The 25,674-nt window shown below is 50.4% G+C and overlaps 1 protein-coding gene across 1 annotated transcript in view; it reads left to right on the forward strand.

Moving 5' to 3' along the window:
* The window catches only part of TCERG1L (transcription elongation regulator 1 like), a 194,427-nt gene that overhangs the window by 37,065 nt on the left and 131,688 nt on the right, over positions 1-25,674 (forward strand). The window lies entirely within an intron of this gene.

The following is a 25,674-nucleotide window of genomic DNA, read 5'->3' on the forward strand; positions in this document are numbered from 1 at the left end:
AGGATGAGGGTCTCAGGAAGGACTGGGAAGGCCTGGTCCTGGACTGGTTGTCCTCAGCTTGCACACGCGTGCCTGCTCACTGTCACCAGCAGGCCTGTCCCCGGCCGTCCTGGCGAGTGCATGTTTGGGTCTGTCCTTAAATGTCACAAAAGCAGTGTTGATTTGGAATGACATTTAGTAAGTGCTGGAGTCTTGTGAGCTAGTGCTATTTATTAGAGTTCTAGTTTTTCACATGATACAGTAAGACTTGGATAGAAATTCTGTGGGGTTATTAATTCTATACCAGAGTCAATCCTAGAATTGCATGCTAGTATTGGGTCATTGTTTGTCTAATCGCTGTCATGTCCAACTCTTGGTGACCTCATGGACTGCAGCCCACCAGGCTCTTCTGTCTGTGGGATTTCCCAGGCAAGAGTACTGGGATGGGTTGCCATTTCCTTCTCCAGGGTTATATCATCGATGGCTCTGTTATCAGTGACAGAGACGCCACTGGATGGTGATACACACACACATACACACACATAAATGCACCTTTGAGGTAGAAATGGAGATAACCTGGTCTCATTACTGTCCAGACTGGGGGGTGTCACTGGTTTTCTGGTCTTGTTTCTAGTGTAAGTGTTGTGGTCTTCTCAACACTGGGCCTGGGCGTGCGTGTTTCTGTGTTAACTTGGTAAATTAGTTGGTCAATAGAAAGTTGTATTCTCAAGAACAGACTCTTATTTCTATTTCAGCGTGTCAGTGAACATGCACTTAGGGTGTGACGGGGGAAATAAATAAAACACATGGATACTCTCTTGTGTGGAACATAATTTACAGCTGTGTCAAGACTTTGGTTAAAATCCATCAGTCCACTGGCATTTATTAAGGATGACTTACTATTTTCTGAGCAAATTAATCTTAGAAAGAACCCAGAACCAAACCCCGTGTACCCCAGGGTCGGCTTCACTCTTCACGTCTCATGTGATTTATAAAGCAACATAATCATCAGGCGTCTTTCCGTGTTGATATTGTATAAGGCTCTACAATCAAATTTGCCATCATGTGCGTTCAGTTAGACAAAGGCAGCATCCATGGATCTATCTTGTAGAAGACTGCCAAAGCGGCCGTCAGAGGGGGAAGGGGCCGCACTCAACAGGTGGCTGCTGAAATAGCCTCTGTGGTGAAGATCTATCGGTCCCTCTCTCCTGGAAGCCCTGATCATCGCAGGGCTGGAACTGGGGCTTGTCTGGGCCGATGACCCCATCCTGATGGGCGTCCTCTGGGCTACTTGGCCAGTCCCAGGCATCAGCGGTGCACGCGGTTCTGGCAGGGCTGCTCTTGGAAGTGGTTCTTGGGGAGGCAGGGCCACCTGCCCTCCTAGTCCGGTTGCCCCGGCTCGCCCCTCTTGACATCAGCAGAAGGCATTTGAGAGGGACTGCCTGTGCCCACTTCAGTATTCTTGCCTTGAGAACCTCATGAACAGTATGAAAAGGCAAAATGATAGGAACTAAAAGAGGAACTCCCCAGGTCAGTAGGTGCCCAGTATGCTACTGGAGATCAGTGGAGAGATAACTCCAGAAAGAATGAAGGTGTGGAGCCAAAGCGAAAACAATACCCAGTTGTGGATGTGACTGGTGATAGAAGCAAGGTCAGATGCTTTAAAGAGCAATATTGCATAGGAACCTGGAATGTTAGGTCCACGAATCAAGGCAAAATGGAAGTGGTCAAACAGGAGATGGCAAGAGTTAAGGTCAACATTCTAGGAATTAGCAAATTAAAATGGACTGGAATGGGTGAATTTAGCTCAGATGACCATTATATCTACTACTGTGGGCAGGAATCCCTCAGAAGAAATGGAGTAGCCATTGTAGTCAACAAAAGAGTCCAAAATGCAGTACTTGGATGCAATCTCAAAAATGACAGATTGATCTCTGTTCGTTTCCAAGGCAAACCATTCAATATTATGGTAATCCAAGCCTATGCCTCAACTGGTAATGCTGAAGAAGCTGAAGTTGAACGGTTCTATGAAGACCTACAAGACCTTTTAGAACTGCCACCCAAAAAAGATGTCATTTTCATTAAAGGGGACTGGAATGCAAAAGTAGGAAGTCAAGAAACACCTGGAGTAACAGGCAAATTTGGCCTTGGAGTACAGAATGAAGCAAGGCAAAGGCTAATAGAGTTTTGCCAAGAGAACACACTGGTCATAGCAAACACCCTCTTCCAACAACACAAGAGAAGACTCTACACATTGACATCACTAGATAGCCAACACCGAAATCAGATTGATTATATTCTTTGCAGTGTAAGATGGAAAAGCTCTATACAGTCAGCAAAAACAAGACCAGGAGCTGACTGTGGCTCAAATCATGAACTCCTTATTGCCAAATTCAGACTTAAATTGAAGAAAGTAGGGAAAACCACTAGACCATTCAGGTATGACCTAAATCAAATCCCTTATGATTATACAGTGTAAGTGAGGAATAGGTTTAAGGGGCTAGATCTGATAGAGTGCCTGATGAACTATGGACGGAGGTTCATGACATTGTACAGGAGACAGGGATCAAGATCATCCCCATGGAAAAGAAAAGCAAAGAAGCAAAATGGCTGTCTGAGGAGATCTTACAAATAGCTGTAAAATGAAGAGAAGGGAAAAGCAAAGGAGAAAAGGAAAGATATTCCCATTTGAATGCAGAGTTCCGAAGAATAGCAAGGAGAGATAAGAAAGCCTTTCTCAGCGATCACTGCAAAGAAATAGAGGAAAACAACAGAATGGGAAAGACTAGAGACCTCTTCAAGAAAATTAGAGATACCAAGGGAACATTTCATGCAAAAAGGGGTTCGATAAAAGACAGAAATGCTATGGACCTAACAGAAGCAGAAGATATTAAGAAGAGGTGGCAAGAATACACAGAAGAACTGTACAAAAAAGATCTTCACAACCCAGATAATCACGATGGTGTGATCACTCACCTAGAGCCAGACATCCTGGAATGTGAAGTCAAGTGGGCCTTAGAAAGCATCACTACAAACAAAGCTAGTGGATGTGATGGAATTCCAGTTGAGCTATTTCAAATCCTGAAAGATGATGCTGTGAAAGTTCTGCACTCAATATGCCAGCAAATTTGGAAAACACAGCATTGGCCACAGGACTGGAAAAGGTCAGTTTTCATTCCAATCCCAAAGAAAAGAAATCTCAAAGAAATCTCAAACTACCACACAATTGCACTCATTTCACACGCTAGTAAAGTAATGCTCAAAATTCTCCAAGCCAGGCTTCAGCAATACATGAACCGTGAACTTCCAGATGTTCAAGCTGGTTTTAGAAAAGCCAGAGGAACCAGAGATCAAATTGCCAACATCTTCTGGATCATTGAAAAAGCAAGAGAGTTCCAGAAAAACATCTACTTCTGCTTTATTGACTATGCCAAAGCCTTTGACTGTGTGGATCACAATAAACTGTGGAAAATTCTGAAAGAGATGGGAATACCAGACCACCTGACCTGCCTGCTGAGAAATCTGTATGCAGGTCAAGAAGCAACAGTTAGAACTGGACATGGAACAACACACTGGTTCCAAATTGGAAAAGGAGTACGTCAAGGCTGTGTATTGTCACCCTGCTTATTTAACATATATGCAGAGTACATCATGAGAAATGCTGTGCTGGAAGAAGCACAAGCTGGAATCAAGATTGCCGGGAGAAATATCAATAACCTCAGATATGCAGATGACACCACCCTTATGGCAGAAAGCAAAGAGGAACTAAAGAGCCTCTTGATGAAAGTGAAAGAAGAGAGTGAAAAAGTTGGCTTAAAGCTCAACATTCAGAAAACTAAGATCATGGTATCTGGTCCTATCACTTCACAGGAAATAGATGGGGAAACAGTGGAAACAGTGTCAGACTTTATTTTGAGGGGCTCCAAAATCACTGCAGATGGCAATTGCAGCCATGAAATTAAAAGATGCTTACCCCTTGGAAGGAAAGTTATGACCAACCTAGACAGCATATTAAAAAGCAGAGACATTACTTTGTCAAGAAAGGTCCGTCTAGTCAAGGCTGTGGTTTTTCCAGTGGTCATGTATGGATGTGAGAGTTGGACGGTGAAGAAAGCTGAGCATGGAAGAATTAATGCTTTGAACTGTGGTGTTGGAGAAGACTCTTGAGAGTCCCTTGGACTGCAAGGAGATCCAACCAGTCCATCCTAAAGCAGATCAGTCCTGGGTGTTCATTGGAAGGACTGATGCTGAAGCTGAAACTCCAATACTTTGGCCCCCTGATGTGAAAAGTTGACTCATTGGAAAAGACCCTGATGCTGGGAGGGATTGGGGGCAGGAGGAGAAGGGGACGACAGAGGATGAGATGGCTGGATGGCATCACCGACTCAATGGACATGAGTTTGGGCAAACTCTTGGAGTTGGTGATGGACAGGGAGGCCTGGCGTGCTACAGTCCACGGGGTTGCAATGGGTCAGACACGACTGAGCGACTGAACTGGACTGAACTGGGCTGTCTAGTTGTGTCTCTTGGGCTCCCGAGCGTAGGGGCTCAGTACTTGGAGTGAGGCGGCTTGGTTCCTCTACATCATGTGAGCTCTTAGTTCCCCGACCAGGGGTCAATCCCATGTTCCCTACGCTAGAAGGTGGATTCGTAACCACTGGACCACAAGGGACGTCACAAAAGTGCGTAAACTTCAATGTATCTACAGTTGAATAATCCTGTTTTTATCCAGAAGTTAGTCCCATTTTAGATAAATGATTTAGACTATTTTATTTATGCCCTTGGCTTGGTACTAAAAGCCCGATAGCCTCAGGAGCCCTGTGGTTTAGCTGTGTGATTCTTAGTGGAGGGAAGCATACTCCCAGGGACACTCACCCACGGCCAGAGGTACTCGTTGGTTGTCGAGATCTGGTGGCTGTTGCTGGTGTAGAGACCAGGGATTCAGCTACACACGTGACAGCCCGAGATAGCCCCCATGGGAAGGCTAATCTGGCCCCAGATGTTAGAGGTGCCTCCATGGAGAAGCCCTAGTTCATGGTCTAGACGCCCACCTACATGGTGGAGACCAGGATCAGTGTGTGAAGGAGCTCCGTGGAGAGTTCTGATCCAGTAACTGAAGGACCCAAAAGAAGGCTTGGTGCTGGAAAGAATATCAGCCACGAGAACAGCTGAATTATATGTTTTTATCGTGATTTAGGATTTCAAATAAGACACCCTATTTAAAGAACCCCTTGCCCGATTCCACATTCAGTTCAAAGCGGGTTTTCTCTCCCAGAGCGTTGCTGGCACGTGCAGCCCCGTTAGTCCTTGGCACGGCTCTTCTGGACGACCCCGCATGCCCCGGGTCTCCCGCTGGCTCATGTCGGTCTGCGCGGTCGCCGCCCCCGCCCAGCCTGTGTGTCGCCTGCTGGCAGGACGCGCTGTCCCGTCCCTGCCTGGCCTGAAGCACCACCCAAGACTAACCCTCCAGCAATTGCCCGGACCTCAGCGTCCATTCTCCTTAGGATGAATACAGCCTCTTCCACTTGTTCACTTGGTTGCTGTAATTTCTGACGCTGTTTCTCTCATACTTGCTCCTGGATCAGGGGCGAGGCCCGGGGAAGGGTGGTCAGAGGGCTCACCTGGAGAGACCTCACTGGAGGGCACTCAGACATGGGCGGGCAGCTGGTTGAAGAGGGTCAGCAGACGGGGAGGGCTGCCCTTCTTTTCGCTTCCTTCCAGCGGGTCTCAGCTAATGCGTTCTGCCTTATTCCCAACTATCCCTGAAGCCTTGGAATTTTCAGGTTAAGGAAGGAACGTGTTCAGGGGAAAAGCATACCTTGCATCCTATTTTTTAGTTTTAAGGAGAAGGTGGAGTTTATCAGGGGAGAACTGAAGCCATGCTGAAGGATCTGCCAGAAGGACCTGCCTTCTGGCCCTCTCCGGGGGGGACCTTCTCCAAGGGAGGCCCTCGGACCTGCACCCCCTCAGCAGACCCCTAGATGTTACAGCGGAGTGTGTGGGGGCACCCACCTTCGGGAGGGTAAAAGCACCACGCGACACCCAGCGTCTGCTCCTGTCTGATGAAACAAACAAAGTGATCCTTTTTAAGAATGACGGTAGCTATTTTTAAAACTTCACCCCCCATTTCGTAAGCGTTCAAGTGAAAACGGCAGAGTGTGAGTGACCGCCATGGTCTCCGGTTCAGCAAGTGACTGGTGAACACAGCCGTTAAAAGTGCCATCTGCCTTGGAAGCCATTTACCACCTGTTCTTCTGCTTCTGGAGCCATTTCACGGTCTACATTTAACATTGTGTCCTGCCACAGAGCAGCTGGGAGGTGACTCTTCTTTTCTCTGTCAGGACCTTACCAGCCAGGCTGTACGAAAAGGCAGCAGAGTCGCCAAGCCAGCTGGTCCCCGTGGCCTCTGTGGAGCCGTCCGCCGGTCCCGGCAGCGGGCTCCGCGGCTGCCGAGCCAGGCTGTGCAACCACAGTAACCCAGCCGTCCGGGCGTGCAGCGTCTTCTCTTTCTACCCGGGAGTTCTTTCCTCCTCCACTCTAATCAAACATGTCATAACACATATTAACATTTTAGAGGTTTGTAGAGACAGAAATACTGCTGCAGCATAATCGCTGACACCCCAGAGTGCCAGAGACTCAGCTGGCTTCCATGAGAAAGACATATGTGTTTCTAATGGGGAGAATGAGCCGCTTTTGGTAGAAAACTTATTGGATTTACACAGACAAGAGAGGACTTTGTCTAGTTTGTTATCCACAAGTGAACTCATGTTATGGATGCAAGATAAAACTCGTCAAGCAGGTGTTAGGACGTTTGGGCCACGTTGAGTGCAGAATTTTCTCAGTGGAGATCCAGCTGTGAACCCTTCCTATCAACAAGCCGGCCTGTTTTAGGTCGCCCGTCTAGAAAACTCCCCTGGCACCTACCTGGCGCCACCTTCCCCGAGGAACTCCCATCACTCGAGATGCATTTGCCATCCGCACTGTTAGCTCCAGTTCACTCTTCCTTTGAAAAGAATTGGCAATCCAGCCTGCACACAAAAACATGTCTATGTTTACGCCACGAATAAAGAATGCTGATAGAATAGACCCCCAGTACCTCCTTCTGAGCCTGAGAAATAGCTGTTTCCGTCCCCAGCTCTCCCGGGAGCCGCGACCCTCCCCAGGAATAATTATCTCCTGAATAGGTGCCAGTCTTTGCTGTGCTGTTTTTCAGAAGCATGTTTACATAGAAGCATTATTTCTAAACAATGTATTTCAGGGTTTAGGCGCTTTCTGAATTTTACATAAATGTAATCATAGTCTGTGCATTCTTGCGTGATTGCCTTTTTTTGCTCAAAATGATGTGGTGTTTTGTTGTTGTTTTCTTGTCTTTTTTTCTGTAAAGTCCCTGTTGGTGCTGGCAGCTGTAATGCAGTCACGCTCACTGTGGTGTCGTGAATCCACACGGATTCTTTCTGCTGTGGGAGGTGTCGGGCACAGCTGCCCCCTTTCCTGTGGAAGCCTTTACCTCTCCTCCTGAGAGTCCTTCTGGGTTAGGAGGGGCATCTTTGCACAGATCTGTAGAGCCCGGGAGTGCAGGGCCCTTGCTCTCTGCCATGTCCCAAGTGCGCTTATCCTGTTGTCCAGCTGCTAAGTCATGCCCGACCCTGCGACCCCAAGGACTGCAGCAGGCCAAGCTCCTCTGTCCTTCACTGTCTCCAGGAGTTTGCTCAGACTCATGACCACTGAATCAGTCACACTATTCAACCATCTTCATCCTCTGTCTTCCCCTTCTCCTCCCGCCTTCAATCTTTCCCAACATCAGGGCCTTTTCCAGTGAGTCAGTTCTTCACATCAGGTGGTCAAAGTATTGGAGCTTCAGCTTCAGCATCAGTCCTCCCAATGAACACCTAGGACTGATATCCTTTAGGATGGACTGGTTGAGTCTCCTTGCAGTCCAAGGGACTCTCAAGAGTCTTCTCCAACACCACAGTTCAAAAGCATCAATTCTTCAGTGCTCAGCTTTCTTTATGGTCCAAATGTCACATCCATACATGACTGCTGGAAAAACCGTAGCTTTGACTCTACAGACCTTTGTAGGCAAAGTGACGTCTCTGCTTTTTAATACGCTGTCTGCTCTACTAGTGCTCCCTAATCCATCAATTCCACCCCACTTGCCCAGTTTGTGTGCCCTGTACCCCAGAGTCATCCTTGGTCCTCCTTCTGCCTGAAACCTCACATTCGTCCGCTGGCGCCGTAGTCCCTCCCAACCTGCTCCCCAAGTCTGACTTCCTCGTCCAAATCAACACGATCTCCCAGCTGAGCCTGCTGCCCCAATCTCTCTGCTTCCACACGTTGCTGTCAGACACTCTCCCCACAGGAGCCAGCATTCAGGTCTCACAGTGTGCATGAGACCATGCCTTCCCCTGCTCAGGACCCCGGTGACTGTCCCCCATGGAGCTCAGGACAGGCCGCAGGCGTCTCCCCGGAGCCTCTGGGGCCCCCCTTGTGACCACAGCCTGTGCTTTTGCTGCCGATCCTCCCAACCTCTGCTTTCCTGCTGAGCCTCAGACACCTCAAGCCTGGCTGCCTCGGAGCCTCTGCACCCGCCGTGGCCCTGCCCGAGGCTCTGCTCCATCATTCAGGCTCAGCTGAGATGCGCTCCTACCCTCTCATCCTGAAGGACCCTCAGGGATCAACTCCTTCTTGTTTCACCTGTTTACTTCCCCCATAGTATTTCTCATTGTCTGGAATTAGCTCTGTCTCTGTTTCTGGCTTGTTTCTCTCTGTGCCCTCCAACAGACGAGTGAGCCTGGAACTCGGCCCCCTTTCCGAGGGTCTGCCCTTTCTTTTGTAGGCATCACCACCCGTGAGTCCCGCCACTGGCCCCTCCCTCCTGCCACAGTTCACATTCAGCCGTAGAGCCATGGAGCTGGAACGCATGGCCTGATGGCCAGGGCTGTGGCCAGGCTACTGGTGCTGCAGGGACGTTGACCAGTCCAGGCAGAGAGGGCAGTGCTCACACGCGTGATGCCTGTTGTCCGATTCCTGGGGCAGAGAGGGGGTGGATGAGCTCTTTGGGGTCGGGGGGAGGTCATTTTTGGAAGAGAGCCCAGAAGGACTAAGAAGGTTAGGTTGGTCTGCAGAAGGAGGAAGGGGCCCAACGGCTGTGGCTTTAATGGAGAGCATCCTTAAGAGGCTTGGTCGCTGTCTTAGGTCCTGTTGCCACAGTCACAGACAAGACAAGAGCCTGGTCTTGGCAAGTTTGCTGTAACAAGAGCAGCAGCCCCCTCCCGGGCTGGGCCGTCTCTTCTGACCTGTGATGAGAGCGCCTTGGAGACAGTATCCGAGCAAGTGGTGGCGGATGCGGGAGGGGCCGCGGTGGCTGGATGTGCACTCACTGGAGACCGTGGTCCAGGAAGCCCCTGGGAGCGTCTTCAGGCCCAAACAGACCCCTCTGTTGTGTCAGCAAGATGAAGGCCATGCGGAGACTGTGCTGATCCTCTGGCTCGAGTCAGGCAGGGAGCTGGCCTTCTGCCCCTGGTGCTGAAACTTCTGCAGCCTGTGGGGAGGTGGTTGAACAAACGTCCTCAAGGCGCCCAGCCCTCTGGCAGCTCCAGTTGTGGAGAAGGACTCAGGAAGAGCAAGGACACCTCACAGGCCAGCGTCCACACAGCCTGAGAGTCTGGGTCACATGAACAAGAAGTGAGCCTAGAGGAAAACTTAGGCAAAACACTCTCTGACGTCAGTCACAGCAGCATCCTCTATGACTCACCTCCATGACTAATGGAAATGAAAGCAAAAATAAACAAATGGGACCTAATTAAACTTAAAAGCTTTTGCACAATGAAGGAAACTATAAGCAAGGTGAAAAGACAGCCTTCAGAATGGGAGAAAATAACAGCAAACAAAGCAACTGACAAAGAATTAATCTCCAAAATACAAGCAGCTCATGCAGCTCAATACCAGAAAAATAAATGACCCAATCAAAAAATGGGCCAAAGAACTAAACAGACATTTCTCCAAAGAAGACATACAGATGGCTAACAAACACATGAAAGATGCTCAACATCACTTATTATCAGAGAAGTGCAAATCAAAACCACAATGAGGTACCATCTCATGCCACTGAGAATGCCTGCTATTAGAAAGTCTACAAACAATAAATGCTGGAGAGAGCGCAGAGAAAAGGGAGCCCTCTTACACTGTTGTGGGAATGCAAACTAGTACAGCCACTAGAGATCTGATATACAGAGTGCCTGAAGAACTATGGATGAAGGTTCCTGACACTGTACAGGAGACAGGGATCAAGACCATGCCCAAGAAAAAGAAATGCAAAAAAGCAAAATGGTTGCCTGAGGAGGACTTACAAATAGCTGAGAAAAGAAGAGAAGTGATAAGCAAAGGAGAAAAGGAAAGATATACCCATTCAAATGCAGAGTTCCAAAGAACAGCAAGAACAGATTAGAAAGCCTTCCTCAGTGATCAATGCAAAGAAACAGAGGAAAACAACAGAATGGGAAAGGCTAGAGATCTCTTCAAGAAAATTAGAGATACAAAGGGAACATTTCATTCAAAGATGGGCTCAATAAAGGACAACAGTGCTATGAACCTAACAGAAGCACAAGATATTAAGAAGAGCTGGCAAGAATACACAGAAGAACTGTACAGAAAAGATCTTCACAACCCAGATAATCACGATGGTGTGATCACTCACCTAGAGCCAGACATCCTGGAATGTGAAGTCAAGTGGACTTTAGGAAGCATCACTATGAACAAAGCTAGTGGAGGTGATGGAATTCCAGTTGAGCTATTTCAAATTATGAAAGATGATGCTGTGAAAGTTCTGCACTCAATATGCCAGCAAATTAACTCAGCACTGGAAAAGGTCAGTTTTCATTCCAATCCCAAAGAAAGGCAATGCCAAAGAATGCTCAAACTACCACACAATTGCACTCATCTCACACGCTGGTAAAGTAATGCTCAAAATTCTCCAAGCCAGGCTTCAGCAATACATGAACCGTGAACTTCCAGATGTTCAAGCTGGTTTTAGAAAAGGCAGAGGAACCAGAGATCAAATTGCCAACATCTTCTGGATCATTGAAAAAGCAAGAGAGTTCCAGAAAAACATCTCTTTCTGCTTTATTGACTATGCCAAATAGTCAATATTGACTTTGACTATGTGGATCACAATAAACTGTGGAAAATTCTGAAAGAGACGGGAATACCAGACCACCTGACCTGCCTCTTGAGAAACCTGTATGCAGGTCGGGAAGCAACAGTTAGAACTGGACATGGAACAACAGACCAGTTCCAAATAGGAAAAGGAGTCCGTCAAGGCTGTATATTGTCACCCTGCTTATTTAACTTATATGCAGGGTACATCATGAGAAATGCTGGGCTGGAGGAAGCACAAGCTGGAATCAAGATTGCCGGAAAAAATATCAATAACCTCAGATATGCAGATGACACCACCTTTATGGCAGAAAGTGAAGAACTAAAGAGCCTCTTGATGAAAGTGAAAGAAGAGATTGAAAAACTTGGCTTAAAGCTCAACATTCGGGAAACTAAGATCATGTCATCTGTTCCCATCGCTTCATGGGAAATAGATGGGGAGACAGTGGTAACAGTGGCTGACTTTATTTTTTTGGGCTCCAAAATCACTGCAGGTGGTGATTGCAGCCATGAAATTAATAGACGCTTACTCCTTGGAAGAAAAGATATGACCAACCTAGACAGCATATTAAAAAGCACAGACATTACTTTGCCAACAAAGGTCTGTCTAGTCAAGGCTATGGTTTTTCCAGTAGTCATATATGAATATGAGAGTTGGACTATAAAGAAAGCTGAGTGCCAAGGAATTGATGCTTTTGAACTGTGGTGTTGGAGAAGACTCTTGAGAGTCCCTTGGACTGCAGAGAGATCCAAGCAATCAGTCATGAAGGAAATCAACCCTGAATATTCATTGGAAGGACTAATGCTGAAGCTGAAGCTCCAATCCTTTGGCCACCTGATGTGAAGAGCTGACTCACTGGAAAAGACCCTGATGCTGGGAAAGATTGAGGGCAGGAAGAGAAGGGGACAACAGAGGATGAGATGGTTGGATGGCATCACTGACTCGATGGACGTGAGTTTGGGTAAATTCTGGGAGTTGGCGATGGACAGGAAGGCCTGATACCCTGCGGTTCATGGGGTCACAAAGAGTCAGACACGACTGAGTGACTGAACTGAACTGAACAGCCTCTATGGAGAAAGTGTGGAGATTCCTTAAAAAACTGGAACTAGAACTGCCGTACGACCCTGCAATCCCACTGCTGCACATCCACCCTGAGGAAACCAGAAAGAGACACGTATACTCCAGTGTTCATCGCAGCACTGTTTATAATAGCTAGGACATGGAAGCAACCTAGATGTCCATTGGCAGATGAATGGATAAGAAAGCTGTGCTGCATATACGTAATGGAATATTACTCAGCTATTGAAAAGAATGCATTTGAATCAGTGCTAATGAGGTGGATGAAACTGGAGCCTATTATACAGTGGAGTGAGTCAGAAAGAAAAATACCAATATAGTTTATTAATGCATATATATGGAATTTAGAAAAATGGTAATGATGACTCTATATGTGAGACAGCAAAAGAGACACAGATATAAAGAATAGAGTTTTGAACTCTGTGGGAGATGGCGAGGGTGGGATGATTTGAGAGATAGCATTGAAACATGTATATTACCAAATGTGAACTAGATCGCCAGTCCAGGTTTGATGCATGAGCCAGGGTGCTCAGGGTCAGGGCACTGGGATGACCCTGAGGGATGGGATGGGGAGGGAGGTGGGAGGGGGGTTCGGGACGGGGACACATGTACATCCATGGCTGGTTCATGTGAATGTATGGCAAAAACCACCACAGTATTGTAAAGTAATTAGCCTCCAATTAAAATAAACCAATTAAAAAAATTAAAAGTTTAATAAACTAAAAAAAAAGAAGTCTGCACTTAAGGAGCCTTTAGTCACGGGAGGTGTGGGCTGCTGAAACGTCCCATTGGTAGCTTACAACTTACGGGTGTTGGTGTTGAGGGCCACCGTCCTTCGCGAGCAGCACGTGAGCGCCTCATTTCCTTGGGGGGTCAGCTCACAGCTGAGCCGTCGGCCACTGCTCGGAGCACGGGGGGCGGGCGCCGCTGAGAAACAGACCCCAGGCAGCGCAGCTTCTGCCGCTGGCCTCCCGTCCCCCGAGGTGCCTGGGAATGGCTGAGCTGGAACCCGGGTCACGAGTCGCGTCTGAGATACGATTCACCACCCTGGTGTCTCCTGGGATCTTGAGATGAGATGGGCAGGGCATCTTTCCACTGGGGGGGCGGGGGGCAACTGGTGGGGGCCGGGCCAGCAGCAGCTCGGAGCCCCCGCTCTCTGCTGGGGTCCAGGCTCCCCTGGCGCCCTGCCTCCGTGCAGGCTGGGCCCACCCAGGGGAGGGCCGGAGGGCCACCTTCATGAGACGAGGAAGGGTGCTCAGAAAGGAGAGGGGCAGGATGCCAGAGCCGCCTCCTGCAGCCTCCCTGCTGGGCTCCCGCAGCCTGTCCCTCGGCCTCTCCTCTCCTCTAGACCTCACTGGGAGCTGTGCGGACAGCTGACCTTGTCCACGGCGCCCACTTTGACCGTCGGTCCTCCACAGCTGGTCCAGCCTTCACAGTCCTGTCCTATTCTTTCTCACCCATCGCTTAACTGGCTGTAAGCGGGCAGTTTATGGTTTGTCTCCCCAGGCCGAGCACCCACAGGGCTGTCTGCTTCCCTGATCGGCACTTAGACGGCCCGGAGGGTGTTTCCTGAAGAGGAGGCTCGGCAGCCAGAGGACAGGTGGGGATGTCCATTGGTCAGGTGAGGTCGGATGGTTAAGATTAAATCACTCCATAGAATTGCCTCCTCCCTTGTCTATACAGCGTGCAGAGAATAGTCTTTTCCTGTCCTCCCAGATGTAAATACAGTCCTACTGACAGAAGAGAGGAGTGGTCCTCCTGGGTTCACTTCCTCCTGAAGCTGTTGTTCTGTCTCCAGGGCCCAGCTGCTCAGCTCACTCGGGGGACGTGGGTGCTTGTGATCCCACCTCCAGTCACAGAAGGTGGCATCGGCTGCGTCCCGCTTGCTTTCTGCTGGAGACAAAGCAACTCTTTGCGTTGCTCTTGGATACTCAGATGCTCCTGGAGTTCAACATCACAGAGCATCAGAGGCACAGGGCGTGACAAGGACCAAACCTGGGGGCTTACTTACCTTGAGGGGGGCTGGGAGGTCACCCCGGATCACCTATCACCACGCACCCAGGCATGGGCTGGGGAGGAGCCTGGACCAGCCAGGTGCCAGGAGTTAACCTCCCACTCGCCCCACGGGGCTGAGGGATTCAGGGCGGGCTGGGAGGGAGAGGTGGGGGCTGAGACGAGGGATGCGAGGAGGTGAGGGGAAGGGAAGCCCCTCACTTCAGGATGGAGAAACACTTTCTGATCATCTGGAAAAGAGCCGACGAAATGGCCCAGACATCGCGTGGCCCTGCCCAGCCCGCCCAGCCCGGGAAAGCCTCCTGCTCTCCACTCTGGCCAGGTCAGCGGGCAACCCTCGTGGTCAAGCACGAGGCTAAACCACAGGCCCAGGGGCGGGGCTTGTGCGCAGGATCCAGTCCAGGGGCTTGGGCAGGTGTGAGCTGCTTTCTGCAGGCAAAGCTCTCCTGAGGGGGAGGGCCGTGTCTGAATTAGGAGCGGCCAGACAGGACTGCCCTGCACCCGGGTTCCCAGCTGCTGGCCTGTGCTGTCCTGCAAAGACCAGAAAGGGAGGAGCAGGGTGTGGCTTTTGCAGCCGCCTAGACCAGCCGCTGGTGCATGCAGGCAGGCGGTGGGGGCCAGGGTTGGGGACACCGGGGCAGCCAACAAGGACTCACGCTTCCACGTTCTGACAGGGGATTGGGTATGTACTAGATTAATTAGAAAAGACCCTGATGCTGGGAAAGATTGAGGGCAGGAGGAGAAGGTGACGACAGAGGATGAGGTGCTTGGGTGGCATCACCGACTCAATGGACATGGGTTTGAGCAAGCTCCAGGGGTTGGTGATGGACAGGGAGGCCTGGCGTGCTGCAGTCCATGGGGTCGCAGAGAGTCAGAAATGACTGAGCCACTGAACAAAGGCAATAGTTTACTCATGTACACACATGGAAGGAACACTTATGTACATCTGAGGCTTTTCAAGAAAGAACTGAAATGGTGATGGTAACCAGATGGATAGAGGATGCTTCTTCTGACAAGGACCCTAGTGTTCGCCTTCCCTGGAGAGGATGACTCTTGTCTGGGACTCACAGATGCTGGGCTTTAAACAACCCCACGGAGCTGGCTCTCAGCATCGCTGACATTTAAATGCTGCACGGGTCTGGAGGATGGCTTTTCCCAGCCAGCTGTCTTCCTTTGTTTTTCTGTTTTTTAATTGGGATGTTACATTTGCTAAGGTGACACGGATGACCCACTCAGATCTACTCATGGTAATGGGCTCTGCAGGGGTGAAGCATGTAGGGAACATCTGAATTTTCGTTTTTTAAAAAACACTTTATTGGGATATAATTGATGTACGATGCTGTGCTAGCTCCAGGTGTAGAGCAAAGTGAGTCGGTTACAACATAGACATGTTTCCACTCTTTCAGATTCTTTTCCTACAGAGTTGGGCCATTGCAGAGTGTTGAGTAGCCCTCCCTGGGCTGTGCAATAGGTCCTTGTTGCTTATCTACTTTATATACAGTACTACGTATATGTTAACGTCAGTCTCCCAATTTATCCATCCCCCCTTCACCCCTCATGGCCATAAGCATATTTTCTATATTCGTGACTGTTTATATTTTGTAGATAAGTTCATTTGAACCCCTTGTTTGGAGTCTACACGTAGGTGATGTCATCTGACAGCTGCCTTTCTCTGTCTGACTTATTTCACTTGGTATGACCGTCTCTAGGCCCATCCACGTTGCTGCAAGCAGCCCTATTTCTCTCTTCCTCTTTTCTTTTGTGCTCAATCCAAGCGGATGTTGCTTCTCCACTCTGCTGGATTTGCTCTTATTGAGGTCACAACCTGGACTTTCCTAAATCCAAGTGTGTGTTTCCCATCCTCCGATTACTGACTTTTTGATGGCATTTGACAGTTAATCATCTTCACCTCCTGGCAGGTCCTTGTTCCATTTGCCTCCCTGTCACCCGGAGCCTGGTTGCCCTGCCTTCCTGGTGCCACCCTGCCCCGTGCCCATGCTGTGTGCCTCTGGGCACCCCCAGCCTCCAAGGGCTCTGTCCGCCCTGGGCCTCCCTTCTCAGTCTACACTGGGTTCCTCCAAGGTACTCGTCTGCGCTGACGGCTACAACTTCCAATAAACCCACCTGCTCTTGTGGCTAAATTGCCACCTCCACAGTGCTGCCCCCATTTTCTGCCTTTCACATTCCCCCGATGCCAGGCTTGTTGGTCCAGCTGTCTACAGGAGGAGGGGCTGGGGGTCTCCTGGGTGCAGTGGTGGGGGAGGCGAGAGGACTCGGGGCAGTGGGCATCAGGCCTCTCGGCTGGCGGAGGGTGCCGGCCTTGTAGGCAGTGCCTGCTCCCCTGCAGGGAAGACCAGGAGGGGCTTGGCCGGGCCTCTCAGGCCCTTCCCCTGGAAGTCATCACCTGTCACAGGTGAGGCGGAGGGTGCTGCTGAGGGGACCCAGAACCAGAGCGTCTGTATCCAGACCAGACGTGCATGCCCCGTCCACATGCGCGAGTCCTCAGGTGCGTTTAAGTAACTGGTAAACCTGTGACTCTGCACACACGTGAACCTGGGGATTCTTTGGGCCCAGGCTCGTGGGCGGTGGGTCTCGAGGGTGTCGGGAAGGGGCTCCGCATGCACGTTTGGACATGGAGTGCTGGCGATCCTGTCCCTGGAGCCTGTAACTCTGGGTGCCAGCCCATGGCTCCCCACCCGCACTGCTCAGGGCAGGACGAAGCCTGAGCGGGTCTCCTCCCTGCAGACAGCCTGCCTGTGGGGCAGAAGGTGACCCTGGACTTCCTCTCTGGACCGAGTCCCTTCCCTCTGCTCAAGTTCTGCCAAGCCCCTGGGGGCTCTGGCGCACTCCGGTGGTCTCTGGGTTCTGCACAGGTGGGCACAGGCAGCCACGTGGAGGAGCGCTCTGCAGGGAGACAGCGGAGGAGGGTGAGGAGGGGTTTCACGGACCCCCAGCTTTCCCTCGGTCACTGGGCTCCCTTTGCCCAGTTGGCCCACTCCTCCCACGGCCAGGCATAGACTGCAGCCTATAGCACTGCCCCATGCCGTATGGTCCCCACCCCACACGCCCCCCACCCCCAGGCTCCAGCATCAGATCCTAGCCAGGCATGCGGACCTCTCCCCAGCGGCCTCTGCACCCGCCTCCAGCCTGCCCACCGCACCCACCTTCCCTGCCTCTCTCGGGACCCCCGGGCTTCTCTGCACGGTGGTCCTGGCCGACACCTGCTCATCTTTCAACACTCGGATGGCGTCACCCCCCAGAAAGCCCCCCTGAGTGCACATTGGGGAACGTGTGTCCTGCTCAGGGACTGCCCACTGTGTGACCCTCCTCCTGCCCGGCCCAGCCCAGCTCCCGGGGCGGTCAGCAGCACTGTGGCCGGAATGACCCTCCCGCATGTGCTCGCAGCGCCCCTCCCAGCAGTGATCCTGGGGCGAAGGCTTCAGAGCCTGGAGGTGTGTGACGCTCGTGGGAATGCTGACGGCCAGTGTCCTCTGCCTGCACACCAGAGCCCCACGGACACCTCTGCCGCTAGGCCGGCTTTCTAGTCCAGCCTTCCGGCTGTCCCTCGCCAGCCCCTGGCACACGGCTCCCTTAGCAGATGGAAGCCTTCAGTACACGTGTGTGCAGCGCCCGCTGCATCCCCGGCACCAGTGCAGACCTTGGACCAGCTCTGTGTTAGGACGCGATACTATCAACCAGGATTCATCACCCCAGCCGCATTGGGCGGCCCCACCTTTGGTGTGGACACTGGAGAACCGGGTTGCAGAGGGTCTTGATGTTCTGGGAGGCTCGTGAGCGCTGACTTCATGTGCCCACAGCTCCTGCCCTGGGAGACCCGTGTCTTCGTGGGGAGAGGATGCAGACAGAGAAACCTCCTTGGACAGAAGGGCACGCACTTTACAAGCGGAGTTACTGCAGGCACTTCGGAAGCTAAAGCCGATGTAAACCTCTCACGGTTTTTTAAAAAATTTATTATTTTAAACCTATTAGCAAGCTATGATGTTGGCTCTTATTTCCAAAAAGAATTAATCATAGACAAACTCAAAGAATCCCAAAGAGGTTAAGCTGGCAGCACTGCCTAATGGATTAAATGCTGTTAATTAATATCGCTCCCGCAGCCTCCTTTCACTTGCCTCTGTAATTATGTCTCACTGACACTTTTTCCAGTGTGTGCTGGGTCACGGCCCCCTGCTCCACACACCAGTGGCAGAAGCACCAGGGAGGCCCCTTCGAGAAAACAGGAGGTCCTGCCGCTCTTTCATCAGGGCAGATCCATCACCGAGGAATTCCGATTTCTCTGACGGGGCGGGTGGGGCTGAAATCAGGCTCATTTCTGGGGCGGGCCTGGGCTCCGGGTGTGGGGGATTCTGCCAGAGTGTCCCTGTCTCTGGGGCTGAAGCCTGACTTTCTCCAGATGCCTCCGCAACAGCCCCGAGCAGGGTCTCTTTACCCTGGGTCCCCTGCAGGACCTGCCCTTCCCGTAACTACCACGGGTCCCCTTGTCCCCAGCCTGCTGCCCCAAGGCCAGGTGTCCTGGGCAGGAAGACACCGCACCTCAACTGTGCTCACGAGACTGGAGATGCTTCAGGTTTTTCCTGGTTCCCCTTCCCGCCTGGAGAGCAGCACTGATATTCTAGGAGCAGCTGAGCAGGACTAGGGGACCAGGGCCCTTTAGTCTACGTGCTGTTGAGGTCACGCAGATGACTCTGTCCAGAGAGAAAGCGCATTCAGGTGAGCTGGCGGAAGCCCTCCTCAACTGGTCATCTTGATCAGAGCCTATTGAGGCCATCCCCCCAAACTGGGACACCCCGACTCTGAAGTCCTGGTGGGGCTGGCAGGGGCACAGAGTCCTGAGTGAGCTGGCTGCTGGCTGCTCTCCAGCCAAACATCAATTTCAGTTGTAGCGCCTGGCCCCGCGCTGTAAATCTCGATGGTACTACACTATCGTGTTTCACCCATCACCGCCTAAATAATCCTTGCAGGCTGCCTCCCTCAGGTACCCCAACCACCCCCAACTTCACGTGGTTCACTCGTGGGGCTCCCTTTCTCCTGGACGTGCACCCTGACCCCAGATAAGCCCGTGTCCACTACCTGTCACGGTGCATCCAGCACTTCCGACCTGCGGCGGTTCCCAGGGCTCTCGTTCCGCGGGTTTTCCCCTGTTTTCACGCACGCGTCTGTGTGCATGGGGACAGAGGACCAAGATGAAGAATGAGGGTCTCCTGCCCCAGGGCCTGGTATCCCCACTCCAGAGGCGGTTTCTTTCCATGACGCTGCTTTTCAGTTCTATGTTTCTGTCGGTTAACTCTTCCATTGTAACTAGACTGTTGATATTTTATTTCTTGATCTGTCTATTTTAGAAAATGACTATTCACATCAAATGGAAGGTGAGGAATTTTGTTAGCTGCATAATGGAGAAGTGATGTTTTGCTGACTAACCGACCAGTCCATGTAGCGGCCCACAAGAATGACCAGTTCTTTAACTCTTTAACTCGCAGGTCAGCCATTTGGACTAGGTCCAGGCAGGTTGTCCTTCTGCTGGTACAACATTCTTAAAAGTCTTGTGAGTTTTCTATGTGTCAGACTCCACAAAAGCTACAGCCACATGTACTGTTGAGACAGGCCTGTCAGTGATTACGGGGCTGGGCTTCTGTGGGATTGCACCTCTGAGGTTTCTTGGAAGCCTCTTTATCTAGCTGCTAGACACCACCCTGGGTTTCTGCAGTGGCTCAAGGGTGAAGAGTCTGCCTGCAAGGTAGGAGACGTGCAGGAGATGAGGCTTAGATCTCTGGGTCAGGAAGCCACCTGGAGTCGGAGATGGCAACCCACTCCAGTATTCTTGCCAGGAGGAGCCCATGGACAGAGGAGCCCGGTGGGCCACAGTCCCTGGGGCTGTAAACAAGTCGGCCCCGGCTGAGTGAGCAAACACGAGGACCAGGCACCCCATGAATGGTTCAGGAGTCTAACTGCCGAGGTGTTTTACAGTCACGCCTTTCATTCGGTCTTTGGTGGAGCTTCCACTTCACTTTGAGGCTGACTCGCCAGCAGGGGCCCTGGAAGTGAGCCACAGTGCTTCTTCCAGCTCAGCCGGCCTCGGTCCCTCTCAATCCCACTCGCAGACTCTGCACAGTTCTCCCCTCAGCTTGCCCTGCTCTTCTCACATCTCGCCGCCAGCAGACACGGGGCTGATTGACAGTCCCAGCCTTTTGCCTGGAGATCATCTTCCGAGGTCAGTGACTCGGGTCGCTGAGTGTATTTCCCATCTTCCGAGTGGCCACAGGCCGTGGCCTTGCTGATTGTTTTGATGCTATATAACGGGCTCCGGCATCCACTTTCCAGCCAGTCCTGATGGAAATGCCGCGCGTTTCAGGTTTTTGCTTTGGCAGCTCTTTCTGTAACCGTCACCCACTGCTGCATAACCCGCCACCCCGACACTCAGCGACTGCAGACAGCTACCGTTTGTCTAGCTTGTGGTGCCCCGGGCCTGCAGCTGGGCGGCTCCTCTGCTCCTGCCGGCTGGTGCCTCGGGCATCACTGTCAGCTGCCAGTCTGCCCCGTGGTGGCTGACCCAGGGCGGTGTCCCCCACGCACCGGTCTGTTGGCTTAAGCAGGGAGGAGGGGGACGGGCCCCATGCCCCTCCTGATGAGGCCACGTACTCGGCGTGGAGGCTGAACGAGGCTAGGGCAGGGGAGAGGGCAGACCTCACCCGCAGGCGGTTTTCAAGCCTCTGCTGGTGACATACTGGCTCCTCTGCCACTGGGGACGCAGGGCTAGTGGTCAAGGCCAGGGCTGGTGCGGGCGGGTGTCCAAGGGGCTTGGACACAGGGGGCGATGAGCAAACAGGGGTCTACCGTTTGCAGCCACTACTTTCTCCGAGTTCACATACACCGTCCCACACAAGATGTTTATATTGTCTTAGGCATTCCAAGCTCAATACTCTTTCAGTGAATTACAGGGAAATGAAACACTCAGACTTGACTGATTCTTCTTCCGTAAGATGGCGTGTTTCTTCCCTAATGTGATGACTCTTTTTTTTTGTACAACACAAGGGTCTCAGCCTCTCCATCTCCTTGTCGGCCTCCCCAGTGCTAACCTGGGCAGCTACACTTTCACACAGTCAAGGGCACTCATGGTCATATTCCACGGGCACCACAGAGGTTTTCTGCATCATTCATAGACTGGTTCTACAAATTAATAAGTAAGCAGGTGAATGAACCGATTTTCCATGTTACGATTTAGTAGATGCTGTTTAGAGAGAGTTCCCCCACCCCACTCAGGACTACATGTTGCCAACACAGCCAGACAGAGATGAGACGCCTCTCTAATTGCCTAAAGTCCTTCCAGATGAAGCAGTGGCTTATCTGGTGCCTTTGGTTGATTGTCCTGCCATTGCTCTGTTTCTCCCTCACGCGTTGCCAGGATCTTTCTCACATCCCTCACTGTACTTTTCTGTTCTGTCCCTCCTCTTTCTCCTGGAAACCCTCCCATCCTCAGAGCATCAATCTTTCTGACTCACACCCTCCCTCCAGGCTGGGATGCTGCAGCTCCGTGTCGCTGCTCAGCTGGCCCCGACCACCGTCTCTCGAATGTAAAGCCCTCTCCTCTTCTCGTCCATGGCCATACTTTACTGGAGAACACCCTGAAATTATGTCCCAAAAAACTTCAGGTGTCTTTGATGCTTAAAATTCTCATTTGCCTTCAAACTTGACTGATAGGTTGTCATGTGAAGTAACATTTGCCTGGATTGTTTTTCCCTCAAAATTTTAAAGGTGCTGCTATCACATCACCTGAAATCTGAACTCTCAGAGGAAAAGGTGCAATCCAGATGGTGTTACTTTATGGGTGTCTTGTGTTTTCTTTGTGGAAAGATACTATGGGGACAGTGTCACATTTATCTTAAGGTGCAGTAAATTTCTAATTTTAAAAACATCGCATTTTAAAAATGTTAATTTTGTGGATAATTCTCTGAGCTTGTTCAATACAAAGATTCATGTTCTTCTTTACCTTTGGGAAGTTCTCTCCGGTTTATGCAAACAAATACATGTGCTGTCAATATATATTAAACGTTATATCCTCATGCTATAATTGTAGCTTCTATATTACATAGCGTATAATATGGGCTTCCCTGGTGGCTCAGATGGTAAAGAATTTGCCTGCAACGCAGGACACCTGGGTTTGATCCCTGGGTCAGGAGGATCCCCCTGGAGAAGGGAATGGCTACCCACTCAGGTATTCTTGCCTGGAGGATTTCACGGGGAGAGGAGCCTGGCAGGCTATAGTCCATGGGGTTGCAAAGAGGTGGACATGACTGAGTGAACTTCATTCACTCCCTTTTAGTATAATATAGTACACTGTATGCTATAAGGTGGCGATGGCCTTTCGTTGCTGAGTTGTGTCATTACTATAGCCCACTGGGCTCCTCTGTCCATAGAATTTTCCAGGCATGAATAGTGGAGTGGGTTGTCATTTCCTTCTCCAGGGGATCTTCCCAGCCCAGGGATGGAACCCATGTCTCCTGCTTGGTGGTCGGACTCTACCACTAAGCCACCTGGAAAGCCAGTATAATATATAGTGTAATATATACACCGCAAGATATCATATGCAGCGTAACAGGAACGATCCGTCCTGTGTAATCCACCCCCCCCATATGCTTTGCTTCTGAGTCCCTGTCGCTGAGTTACCAGGCTCTCCCTCCAGTCTTCTTTTCTCCCATGTTTTCTACTTCTTTGACTTCTTTCCCATATTTTGGGAGACTTATTCCTCTTTCTTTTCCAAGTCTATGGATTTTTTAAAACTTGTGTTTGCACGTCAGAGCACGCTTTTACATCCTCTGGGCATGTCTTCCTGTCCCGTTGGCTCACGCGGCGTCTTCCCCACCCTCCTTGGACATGGTCACGCGTCCGGTCTTGCTGTCAGCTCAGCTCAGCTACCGGCCTCATCTGCTCAGCTCCCTGCCTCATCTGCGCTCCCACCCCAGGTGACGCCTTCTCCCCGAGCATCTTAGTCCATCTTTTTCTTGCTGCCGGCTCTCTCCACGTGTCCTCCTCTTGCTCCACTATTCTTTCCTAGTTGAGGCTGCAGGTCTCCTCTGTGTTAGAGTAGCCATGGCCGGAGCCTCTCCAGTTTCAGCCACATGACCCCATGCTGCAGCCCCTCCCGGGGTCTCCAGGCTCCCTCTGCTCCTCACCTCCCTGAAACCGTGGACTCTCCCTGATGGAGACCCCCTGACCCCCTCCTGTTTGCCGTCATCCTCGTAGTGCTTCTGCATCTGTATCTTGAGAGGGACGGGCGGCAGCACAGGCAGCTTCTCTGTAAACACACGGCATCAGGTGAGCGGTGGTCCTGGAGACATTTGATTCATGTCCTCCCACGAGCCCAGCTCCATCCGGGTGGGGGCCGTGTCTGTGTCATTGTCACCTGACTGCACGTGGCCCCAGGGGTGGACCTTCATTCATTCATTCCTTCATTCATTCATTCAGCAGACACTCCTCGCGTTCTCGCTGCTCCCAGTTCAGTTCCTTCAGCCGCTCAGTCGTGTCCGACTCTGCGACCCCATGAACCGCAGCACGCCAGGCCTCCCTGTCCATCACCAGCTCTTGGAGCTTGCTCAAACTCATGTCCATCGAGTCAGTGATGTCGTCCAACCATCTCATCCTCTGTCGTCCCCTTCTACTCCCGCCTTCAATCTTTCCCAGCATCAGGGTCTTTTCCAAGGAGTCAGTTCTTTGCATCAGGTGGCCAAAGTATTGGAGCTTCAGCATCAGTCCTTCCAATGAATATTCAGGACTGATTTTCTTTAGGATGGACTTGTTGGATCTCCTTGAGGTCCTAGGGACTCTCAAGAGTCTTCTCCAACACCACAGTTCAAAAGCATCAATTCTTCACTGCTCAGCTTTCTTTATGGTCCAACTCTCATATCCATACATGACTACTGGAAAAACTATAGCTTTGACTAGACAGACCTTTGTTGTCAGAGTAATGTCTCTGCATTTTAATATGCTGTCTATGTTGGACATAGCTTTTCTTCCAAGGAGCAAGCATTTTTTAATTTCATGGCTGCAATCACCATCTGCAGTAATTTTGGAGCCCCTCAAAATAAAGTCTCTCACTGTTTCCATTGTTTCTCCACCTCTTTGCCATGCAGTGATTGGATCAGATGCCATGATCTTAGTTTTCTGAATGCTGAGCTTTAAACCAACTTTTCCACTCTTTTCTTTCACCTTCATCAAGAGGTTCTTTAGTTCTTCACTTTCTGCCATAAAGGTGGTGTTATCTCCTTATCCAAGGTTATTGATATTTCTCCTGGCAATCTTGATTCCAGCTTGTGCTTCATCCAGCCCAGCATTTCTCATGATGTACTCTGCATATAAGTTAAATAAGCAGGCTGACAATATACAGCCTTGATGTACTCCTTTTCCTGTTTGGAACCAGTGTGTTGTTCCATGTCCAGTTCTAACTGTTGCTTCTTGACCTGTGTACAGATTTCTCAGGAGGCAGGTCAGGTGATCTGGTATTCCCATCTCTTAAAGAATTTTCCAATTTGTTGTGATCCACACAGTCAAAGTCTTTGGCATAGTCAATAAAGCAGAAGTAGATGTTTTTCTGGGACTCTCTTGCTTTTTCTATGATCCAACAGATATTGGATTTCTGGTTCCTCTGGCTTTTCTAAATCCAGCTTGAACATCTGGAACATCTGGAAGTTCACAGTTCACATACTGTGACATCTGGCTTGGAGAATTTTGAGCATTACTTTGTTACAGTGTGAGATGAGTACAATTGTATGGTAGTTTGAGCATTCTTTGGCATTGCCTTTCTTTGGGATTGGAATAAAAATATATTTTCCAGTCCTGTGGTCACTGCTCACTTTTCCAAACTTTCTGACATATTGAGTGCAGAACTTTCACAGCATCATCTTTTAGGATTTGAAATAGCTCAACTGGAATTCCATCACCTCCACTAGCTTTGTTCATAGTGATGCTTCCTAAGACCCTCTCAACTTCACATCCAGAATGTCTGGCTCTAGGTAAGTGATCACACCATCATGGTTATTTGGGTCATTGTCTTTTTTTATACAGTTCTCTGCTTAATTTCTTCTTCTTCTGTTAGGTCCATAGCATTTCTGTCCTTTATTGAGCCCATCTTTGCATGAAGTATTTCTAATTTTCTTGAAGAGATCTCTAGTCTTCCCCATTCTTTCATTTTCCTCTATTTACGTTGATCACTGAGGAAGGCTTTCCTATCTCTCCTTGCTATTCTTTGGAACTCTGCATTCAAATGCATATATCTTTCCTTTTCTCCCTTACCTTTAGCTTCTCTTCTTTTCTCAGCTATTTGCAAGACCTCCTCAGACAACCATTTTTTCATTTTGCTTTTCTTTTTCTTGGGGATGGTCTTGATCACTGCCTCCTGTACAACGTCATGAATCTACGTCCATAGTTCTTCAGGCACT

This window comes from Cervus canadensis, chromosome 8, assembly GCF_019320065.1.
Source record: "Cervus canadensis isolate Bull #8, Minnesota chromosome 8, ASM1932006v1, whole genome shotgun sequence".
Taxonomy (NCBI): domain Eukaryota; kingdom Metazoa; phylum Chordata; class Mammalia; order Artiodactyla; family Cervidae; genus Cervus; species Cervus canadensis.